Here is a 9,998-nt window from a genome sequence, read left to right as displayed (position 1 = left end):
TCCAGTTATGCATTCGTTTACTTCCCTAATTTCGTTGGGCATGTGTGGATAAATATTTATAAGAAAATTCTTGACTCACAATCATGGTTAACTTCATACTCATCAGTGACTGACTTTTGGGATAGTAATTTTTCCTGCCCTCCATATGTTCAGGGTGTTGATTCAAAGTATGTTGTTAACAATGGCATCGTTTATTGGTTGAATTGGAATAATCGTGCAGTGATAAGCCCATATTGTATTATTCAGCTTTCAATTTTTACTAATCAGTTTGGATACATTTTGATCCTTCTAGAAGCTAGAGCTACGATTCAGCGCCTTTTAATTTGTGGAGGTTGTTTGTATTATGCTGCTGTTCATGCTAAACCAGCCAGTTATAGGTGAGTCATCTAAAAAATTGAGGAAGGCAGTGAATGGTACTCTTGAGAGTTCTGATCTCAGTTTCGGGGTCATGGATTATCAGAATATCCAGAGTATTTGACTCTCAATTATTTGCTAACAATCAAAGATACTTCTCAACTAATTAGAGGAACTCAGTTCACCATCACCAAGTTAGATACAAAAAAATGAGCAGATAAGAACATTAGCAAGGGTGGACTTTCCACTTTCTACCTATATTAAATCACTAAATGTGAATTTCAACACTATTGTCCGAGTTTAGTCTTGTTCATGCTCTATCAATTATTGTATGCTATTCTAGAGTCTCTAGGAAAAATATCTCATTTTTTATATGTATTGACTAATTGATATTAGCATATATGCTTAAATTAGCTTCAATTAGTGAGATCTATTTGTATCAGCAGTGCTATCATTTAAACTCTTTTTAATGTTTTGTTTGTAGTCCTTATTTTCTACTATTTTCATCATATTATCATATAATGAATTGGCTTTCCTTTATATGCAATGAAGTACTGCAATAAATTGTATTTTAACTAACTTATTTGCTTAGTGGTTTATATCTTATTGTGTTAAAAGATATCTTAACTTGGCTAACTTTTTTATTAGCAAGTTAATGTCAATTTTCTAGCCTAATGTAGCTCTGGTTTATGATCTGATAATCTCTTCATTTAATAAAGCTTAACCCGAATCTAACATTTTTTCTACTGACAACTTATATGTTTCACAAACTTGTTTTAAAGCATTTATTTAGACCATTTTTCTAATCAGAATGATTATTAACATTAAAGATATATAATTCTACTACATTCTATTTCTTTGACATTTTATATATGTTGAGAATTCTAGAATCATGGGTTGAAAGTTTATGGTCCACATATTTGCAACCAGATCTCCATGCTTACTAATATCATATCAGTTAGTGCTTTCAGTGTCTAATATAGATCAAGTCTAATTAACTAAGAAAAGCTGAGTGTGAACAAAAATTTTCACTAATAATATATCAATAAATATATATCCTATATATTTACGATGCAAAAAAAAAAATGCCCTGCAAAGAATTTTTTCTTGCACACTAACTTTGATATTAATATATCTTATATGAAGATAGTATCAACTGATATATTAAGACATTTTGCATACACACTAACTTTATGCATATTATAAAGGACAAGAGAAAACTATCAAATAAATTTAAAGGTCAAGTATTTTTTTCGTCCCTAAGGTCTGAAGTAAAAATTAAAATCGTTCTGACCTTTTTTTGTTATTAAAATCATCTCCAACATTACAAAACGTTATAAAATTGTTATTTCTTCTTTAATTATATTTTTTGGACTAAATTACTATTAACTATTAATAAAAATATATTAAAAAAAAAAAAGAAAAACCCCATCCCGCCCCACCCCCACTCCCCAGTATCTCTTCTTCGTTCTCTTCCCTCCCACCCCCAATCCCCTTCCTTCATAGCTTCTTCTCAACTAAAAGTAACAAGTTTACACAAACACAACAGAAATCATAGAACAACCTACTACTTCTTCTTCTTTCCCACCTTCTCCTTCGATCATTGGGTGAGTTATTATGAGGAGGAACAGTGTTATTGTATTCTCTCATTGCGCTTGCCGCTTACTTCTCTCTTCGATTTCAAGCTCAAGCTGCTCCTGCAGGTATCCCCAAAAATATGAAAAGCTAAGGAAAATTTCAGTGTCCCGGTTTCTTTAATTAGTTCGATTTTCCAATTTTTTAAATGAGCTTTGCTAAATTTTGAATCTTTTTGCTTTATGTTGATGAGTGCCAATTGATTCCCTTCTTACTTTGTATGTTTTTTTCAAAAGTGGGTATGCTTTTCTTTCTTTCTTTCTTTCTTTCTTTCTTTCTTTCTTCATTTTTTAGCTTGATAATTAATTTAATTAATGTTGGTAAATCAGGGCCATTGATTAACCATCTTTCTTCACTTCTCAAATGGACAAAATCTAGTGCCTCCAAGACGCCAAATTCAGGTTCATTGTGTAGTGATGATAATAATAATAATAGCTTCGTTCGTGATTTGTGTGGTACATCAATTCTTATGGTTTAGTGTGTAAATGTAAGTGTAATTTGTTGTTGTTATTATTCTTTTTCCTTTTCAGATGGGAGTGTTCTTCAATTTGAGAATGACTATGGTAGAAGGAAAGGGATTGGGGTGGGAGGGAAGAGACCGAAGAAGAGATGGTGGGGTAGATGGGTGGGGTTGGGTGAGATTTTTTTTTTTTTAATATTATTTTTATGGGTAAAGTACTAAATTGGTCTCCTAGGTTTGGGCGTAATTCTGTTTTGGTCCTTAAGGTTTAAAGTGTTCTATTTGAATCCAAAAAAGTTTCATTTAGCATCAATTTAGTCCCACAGTGAGGTCAAAATTAAATAATTAATAAAATGTCCTACATAATAACAGTACAAGAACAAAATCGATAATCTGGAGAACAAATACAAGCTCCAGAGGCACAAAATCAACCATTGATACATCAATACATTTATTTATTATTTTTTTATAATATAAATAAAATATTTTCTATAAAACTAAAGAAAATGATAAATAAATGTATTGATGCATCAATGATTGATTTTGTACCTTTGGAGCTTGTATTTGTTCTCCAGATTATCGATTTTGTTCTTGAACTGTTGTTATGTAGGACATTTTGTTAATTATTTAATTTTGACCTCACTGTAGGACTAAATTGATGCTAAATGAAACTTTTTTGGATTCAAATAGAATACTTTAAACCTTAAGGACCAAAACAGAATTACGCCCAAACCTAGGAACCAATTTAGTACTTTACCCTATTTTTATTAATAGTTAAGAGTAATTTGATCCAAAAAAAATAGAAAATGATGATTTTATAACGTTTTGTAAAGTTAGGAATGATTTTAATAACAAAAAAAGTCGAGGACGATTTTGAATTTCGAACGAAAAAATATTTAAATGATTATTATTAACATGATAAATGAGAAGGATAAGTATCCAGTTATTGACATTTGGGCAATGATAAATAAAAAATCACTATTTATCATAATTATTTATCAACAATAGCGTTCATATATATACCAATCAATGCATGCTTCCCACATCAACTATTTGAGTTAGCATATTCCATTTTAACTACATAGAGACTATCATCATCGCTGGAGTACCAAAGACTTTGTCAAGACAATCAATTTGGCTAATTATGTTAAATAATTTATAGTTGGTACAATTTTACTCTTGTAACTATACTGCAGTTACCTTCAAGTTGAGGTCATATCATCTTAGGCAACTAAATCAGTACTCCATCTAACATATATTGATTAAGTTTATTACTTGATGTGGTCCAATTAATTAGTATAGTCAAAAGATTATTTTATAATCAAGCTAAGTGTTTAGGATTTAAAGATTAGATTTACAAAAAAACATAGTTATCCTAACAAATTAATTGCTCAAGCATCAGGGTTCAACTATGGTAACTATCAAGTTCTCTACTTCCTATTAGTTTGAATATGAAGTTACATTCTCATAGTAAATTTCAAACATATAAGAGAAGATCATTTTTCCCTACTGATTTAAATATTAATTGTAACACCCTACCATACAGAATCTTATACTTAAGTCATAAAACTGAAGTTGCAAGGTATCACGACCTCTAAAAATAAAAATATATATTAATAATAGTTGAAAGAAATTTATACTGAGAAGCCTTTAAAGAAAAGATAAAACAAAATGTAAAACCAAAAAGTGTAACACTCACGTAAACGTTAGCGTAAAACAAATAAGATAAGAGTAGAAGAAAATATATATATATATATAACCGAGTCAGAAGCTTTGCTATCCATATCCTTGGAAGTCACCTCTTATATATATATATAGGATAACCCAAAATACTGTTTCTAAAATCTATTTCTCCAAGTCAACCTCTAGGAGGGATAAAGCATAATATATACATAGTGGAGAAATAAATGTATCCGTATATACAATATACCAAAACATAAACCCAAAACTCAAGAATCCTTCGCTGACAGATGCTCCCAGAATGCCTCAGCGAGGTGCCGCTTGACCTGCATCTGAAAACCACAAAATATATATGGGATGAGAACTGGAGGTTCTCAGCATGGTAACGATGCCCACATAACTAACATATAGGTCCCGGAAAAGCCGAAGGCGATCCTAGAACTTTCGACAATAGATTCAAACTTAAAACTAACATTTTAAACCATAAACAGGGTGAGATATCTAAAGCTTCTTGGTTCCATCTCAAATCCTAACTTAACCCCTAAGCTCATCATCCCTTTCTCCAATCCTCTGAAACACCGATGCACAGACAAACAAAACAGACAAGGCAAGTACAAGTAGATATTCAAATATAGTAAATATAGCAAATAACCATAGATATTCAAGTAAGCAAACCCAAGTAATGCAAAACCAAACAAGTCACATAAATGCATATGATGCATGCCTTTTCTATTGGCCGTGAGCTCATGTGTCGGTTAAATCGCCAGAATCCGACACATCTAGTAGCTAACCCAGACATTGGTCTCTTGAAAACCGGTGGGCGGTACACCACCACAAACCCCACCTGGCGGGCGGTACACCACCATGAACCCACCACTGCGATCGGTACACCACCACGAACCTTGCAAGATCTTCAATTAGAAAAACAACACACACGTAGGTGGTAAACCACCACGAACCTCACATACATCTCGACGCTGAGCAAGCAGTAAACCACCACGAACCTTGCTAGGTCAAGCTCAAAATAATTTCATTTTCAAATTCATTACAAATCATTCAATCATATCCAAAGCAACAATACACAAAATAATTAACAACATCCAGATCTCAATAAAATATCATCATTTATCATTTATCGATCCCAACCATCAACACACCAACAATGCAATTCATATCTTACGGTCAACTAACCTAAGTTTTCATGACACATTATATTTTAGCTACGAGAAACCAAAATCATATCTTGGCTGATTCCTCCCTAAGCTCAAAACGCTTCAATCATCCACCGTTTCTCAAGCTCCAAAACTCCAACTCCTCACCAACTAAATTTCCAGCTCCCATGATTCAATTTCAAGCTTCCAATGACCACTAATTTAACTCCAAAACACCCAATTCAATCTAATACAATCCAAATTCACTAAAATTAACATAGAATTTTCTAATTAATGATTCGTAGAGGGTTAAGTGGTTTCTTACCTTATCCACTCAAAATTAGGGTGAAACCCAACAATTATCTACTGCTAGAGTACCCTTAAACCATCAAAATCACAAAATCTCTCAATTTTCAAAACCTAAATCACTAACTGAAAAGGGGAGAACTGGGTGATAAAATATGATTCTCTTACCAAATTGTTCAGTGAGTTTTGTAGAAAATTCCAAGACGAATGCGTGGCTGCTGACGGCTCGTCAATCGGAGTTTCGGATCAAAAGTTATGTGGACTAGAAGGAGAGTTGATGCTCTTCTTAGATAAGGGGTTGGATTGGGCCTTGAGCCTAATACGGGTCCGCTTCGTCCGGTTCGGCCCGTTTGTCTAATTTTGGGTCAAATTTTTTGAAATTAGTGTCAAAATTCTTATTTTAATTAGTTCTACACCACTAAACCATAAAATTCTATTTTCTAATTTATTTAATTAATAATTAATTTATTAATTAATTATTTACTAATTTATTTTCGAAAATGATTTTTTTTATTCTCTCTATACAACTGTATTAACCTAATTAATGAGTGATTGCATATCAATATGAACGGCATTATCTTCTTCAATGTATGTAAGTGGTTTAAAGATTATTGAAGTAAACCCAATAATTAATGAATATTGCTTTGAAATTTTCCCAACTTAGCAAGTGTATTAATTGCTGATGATACCCAATGATTTGACATTTTCAAACAATACCCATTTCATATATTGTTGATCTAATTTAATTCTAGCTAAATCTGTACTAATATTGTAGTTATATAAATGAATAAAGAAAGGTTTTCTATTTACTAAAAAGAATGACAAAATGCAAAATCTGCTGCAACAGAGGATATAAGTAGATTTAACTCAAGTAACACACATGTAATACTTTAACTTATAAACTCTATCTGACAGCTTTATTGGACTTTAAAAAAACAATTGAAGTGAAAACAATCTCAACCATTGCCATGGCTTCACCAAATAGAACCAAGCATTTTATTCTTTATTTATTATAAAGTAATATTAAATTGAGAATCAATAAATATATCTTTTTTTCTAATCAATGACACCATTGCTTTTTTCATATTTAGTTTCTTTAAATGCTGATGACCTTAATACTGTTATCCTAAAAGTCATATATTCATCCTTCTATAAATACTATATTACAACCCAATTAAGTCTTTACAGTTAAACTAAAGCACTCAAATTTACTGACCCTTTTTTCCATATCTGCTATAACCCAGTATTTCATTACCACTATTACTACCATGATTGATGTTCTCTCTAACAGGGTTAAGATTCTAGATCTTCTGATGAAGATTATGCTAGAAATATTTTATGCATGTGATGTTTCAACCATTCTAAATAGTCGAGCAACATGCACGTTTTGGAGAAAAAATCTCAGCACATATATTTTTGTTGAAGAAATTGCAAGAAGGTGAAAGAACAAGGGGTTGTTCCCTCTTTGCTCACTTTGACTACTCTTCTGATTGGACAAAGTCACTAGACTGTGTCATGAATATGAATGTCGTAATTGGTGAGACTTTTCCACTTCACTTCCCCTTCCTGTTAACTCTTGAAGGTTAGTTTCAGATAGTTGACTTTGGGAATGGCATTGTTTGTATATGTTATTCTTCTATGGGTAACAAAAGCTACTTGCTAATCTGAAACCCCATTTCCTGTTACTCTAAAATCATTTCTGACCCTAATAAGCATTATTATGAAGGTTGTGCTTTTGTTTACTCTTTTCTTTACTATCCACACACGCTTGATTATGCTCTGCTGCACGTATACATAGAAAATCTAGATAGCTCAACATGTGTTTTAGCTATTGGTGCACGAAATTGTGATCTCTGGTAATGGCTCCAAAAACTTGGTGCTCTAATCTCAATTCATAATTTGTCACAACTTCGATACAACTAACCAGCAAGTGCACTAGGTCGTCCAAGTAATAAACCTTACGTGAGTATGGGTCGATCCCACGGAGATTGTTGGTATGAAGCAAGCTATGGTCACCTTGTAAATCTCAGTCAGGCGGATATAAAATAGTTATGGAGTTTTCGAAAATAGATAATAAACTAAGGATAGAAACACTTATGTAATTCATTGGTGAGAATTTCAGATAAGCGTGTAGAGATGCTTTCATTCCTCTGTATCTCTGCTTTCCCGCTGTCTTCATCCAATCAGTCTTACTCCTTTCCATGGCTGGCTTTATGCAAGGGCATCACCGTTGTCGATGGTTACATCCCCTCCTCTTGTGAAAATGGTCCAAATGCTCTGTCACAGCACGGCTAATCATCTGAGGTTCCCGATCATGCTGGAATAGGATTCACCCTCCTTTTGCGTCTGTCACTACGCCCAGCAATCGCGAGTTTGAAGCTCGTCACAGTTATTCAATCCCAGAATCCTACTCGGAATACCACAGACAAGATTTAGACTTTCCGGATTCTCATGAATACCACCATCAATCTAGCTTACACCACGAAGATTCTGATTAAGAGATCTAAGAGATACTCATTCAATCTAAGGTAGAACGGAAGTGGTTGTCAGGCACGCGTTCATAAGGAATGATGATGATTGTCACGTTCATCACATTCAGGTTGAAATGCGAATGAATATCTTAGAAGCAGAACAAGTTGAATTGAATAGAAAAACAGTAGTACTTTGCATTAATCTTTGAGGAACAGCAGAGCTCCACACCTTAATCTATGGAGTGTAGAAACTCTACCGTATGAAAATACATAAGTGAAAGGTCCAGGCATGGCCGAATGGCCAGCCCCCAAAATGAGATCACAGGATCAAAATTACAATCCAGGATTCAAAGATGTCTACTACAATAGTAAAAAGTCCTATTTATAATAAACTAGCTACTAGGGTTTATAGAAGTAAGTAATTGATGCATAAATCCACTTCCGGGGCCCACTTGGTGTGTGCTTGGGCTGAGCTTGAAGTCTACTCGTGGAGAGGTCATTCTTGGAGTTGAACGCCAGCTTTTGTGCCATTTTGGGCGTTGAACTCCACTTTGCAACTTGATTCTGGCGCTAGACGCCAGAATTGGGCAGAGAGCTGGCGTTGAACGCCAGTTTGCGTCATCTAAACTTGGGCAAAGTATGGACTATTATATATTTCTGGAAAGCCCTGGATGTCTACTTTCCAACGCAATTAGAAGCGCGCCATTTTGAGTTCTGTAGCTCCAGAAAATCCACTTTGAGTGCAGGGAGGTCAGAATCCAACAGCATCAGCAGTCCTTCTTCAACCTCTGAATCTGATTTTTGCTCAAGTCCCTCAATTTCAGCCAGAAAATACCTGAAATCACAGAAAAACACACAAACTCATAGTAAAGTCCAGAAATGTGAATTTAACATAAAAACTAATGAAAACATCCCTAAAAGTAACTAGATTCTACTAAAAACATACTAAAAACAATGCCAAAAAGCGTATAAATTATCCGCTCATCACAACACCAAACTTAAATTGTTGCTTGTTCCCAAGCAACTGAAAATCAAATAGGATAAAAAGAAGAGAATATACTATAAATTCCAAACTATCAATGAAACATAGCTCTAATCAGATGAGCGGGACTTGTAGCTTTTTGCCTCTTGAATTGTTTTGGCATCTCACTTTATCCATTGAAGTTCAGAATGATTGGCATCTATAGGAACTCAGAGTTCAGATAGTGTTATTGATTCTCCTAGTTCAGTATGATGATTCTTGAACACAGCTTCTTTATGAGTCTTGGCCGTGGCCCTAAGCACTTTGTTTTCCAGTATTACCACCGGATACATAAATGCCACAGACACATAATTGGGTGAACCTTTTCAGATTGTGACTCAGCTTTGCTAAAGTCCCCAATTAGAGGTGTCCAGGGTTCTTAAGCACACTCTTTTTTTTTTTGCTTTGGACCTTGACTTTAACCGCTCAGTCTCAAGTTTTCACTTGACACCTTCACGCCACAAGCACATGGTTAGGGACAGCTTGGTTTAGCCGCTTAGGCCAGGATTTTATTCCTTTAGGCCCTCCTATCCACTGATGCTCAAAGCCTTGGGATCCTTTTTATTACCCTTGCCTTTTGGTTTTAAGGGCTATTGGCTTTTTTGCTCTTGCCTCTTGGTTTTAAGAGCTTTTGGCTTTTTCTGCTTGCTTTTTCTTTTTCTTTCTATTTTTTTTTGCTATTTTTTTTTCTCTGCAAGCTTTGTTCTTTGCTGCTTTTTCTTGCTTCAAGAATCATTTTTATGATTTTTCAGATTATCAAATAACATGTCTCCTTGTCATCATTCTTTCAAGAGCCAACATATTTAACATTCATAAACAACAACTTCAAAAGACATATGCACTGTTCAAGCATTCATTTAGAAAACAAGAAGCATTGTCACCGCATCAATATAATTAAACTAAGTTCAAGGATAAATTCG

At 33.9% G+C, this 9,998-nt stretch overlaps 1 long non-coding RNA gene across 1 annotated transcript; it reads left to right on the top strand.

Annotated features, from left to right (window-relative positions):
• The first annotated feature begins 1,772 nt into the window (after positions 1–1,772).
• LOC112740548 (uncharacterized) lies at positions 1,773–3,327 on the top strand. The gene is made up of 3 exons (XR_003171217.3): positions 1,773–2,057; positions 2,319–2,390; positions 2,520–3,327. It is a non-coding gene; the product is annotated as an uncharacterized lncRNA (long non-coding RNA).
• Positions 3,328–9,998: the final 6,671 nt, after the last annotated feature.

Source organism: Arachis hypogaea, chromosome 14 (assembly GCF_003086295.3).
Source record: "Arachis hypogaea cultivar Tifrunner chromosome 14, arahy.Tifrunner.gnm2.J5K5, whole genome shotgun sequence".
Lineage (NCBI taxonomy): Eukaryota > Viridiplantae > Streptophyta > Magnoliopsida > Fabales > Fabaceae > Arachis > Arachis hypogaea.
This window is presented reverse-complemented; position numbering and strand designations above follow the sequence as displayed.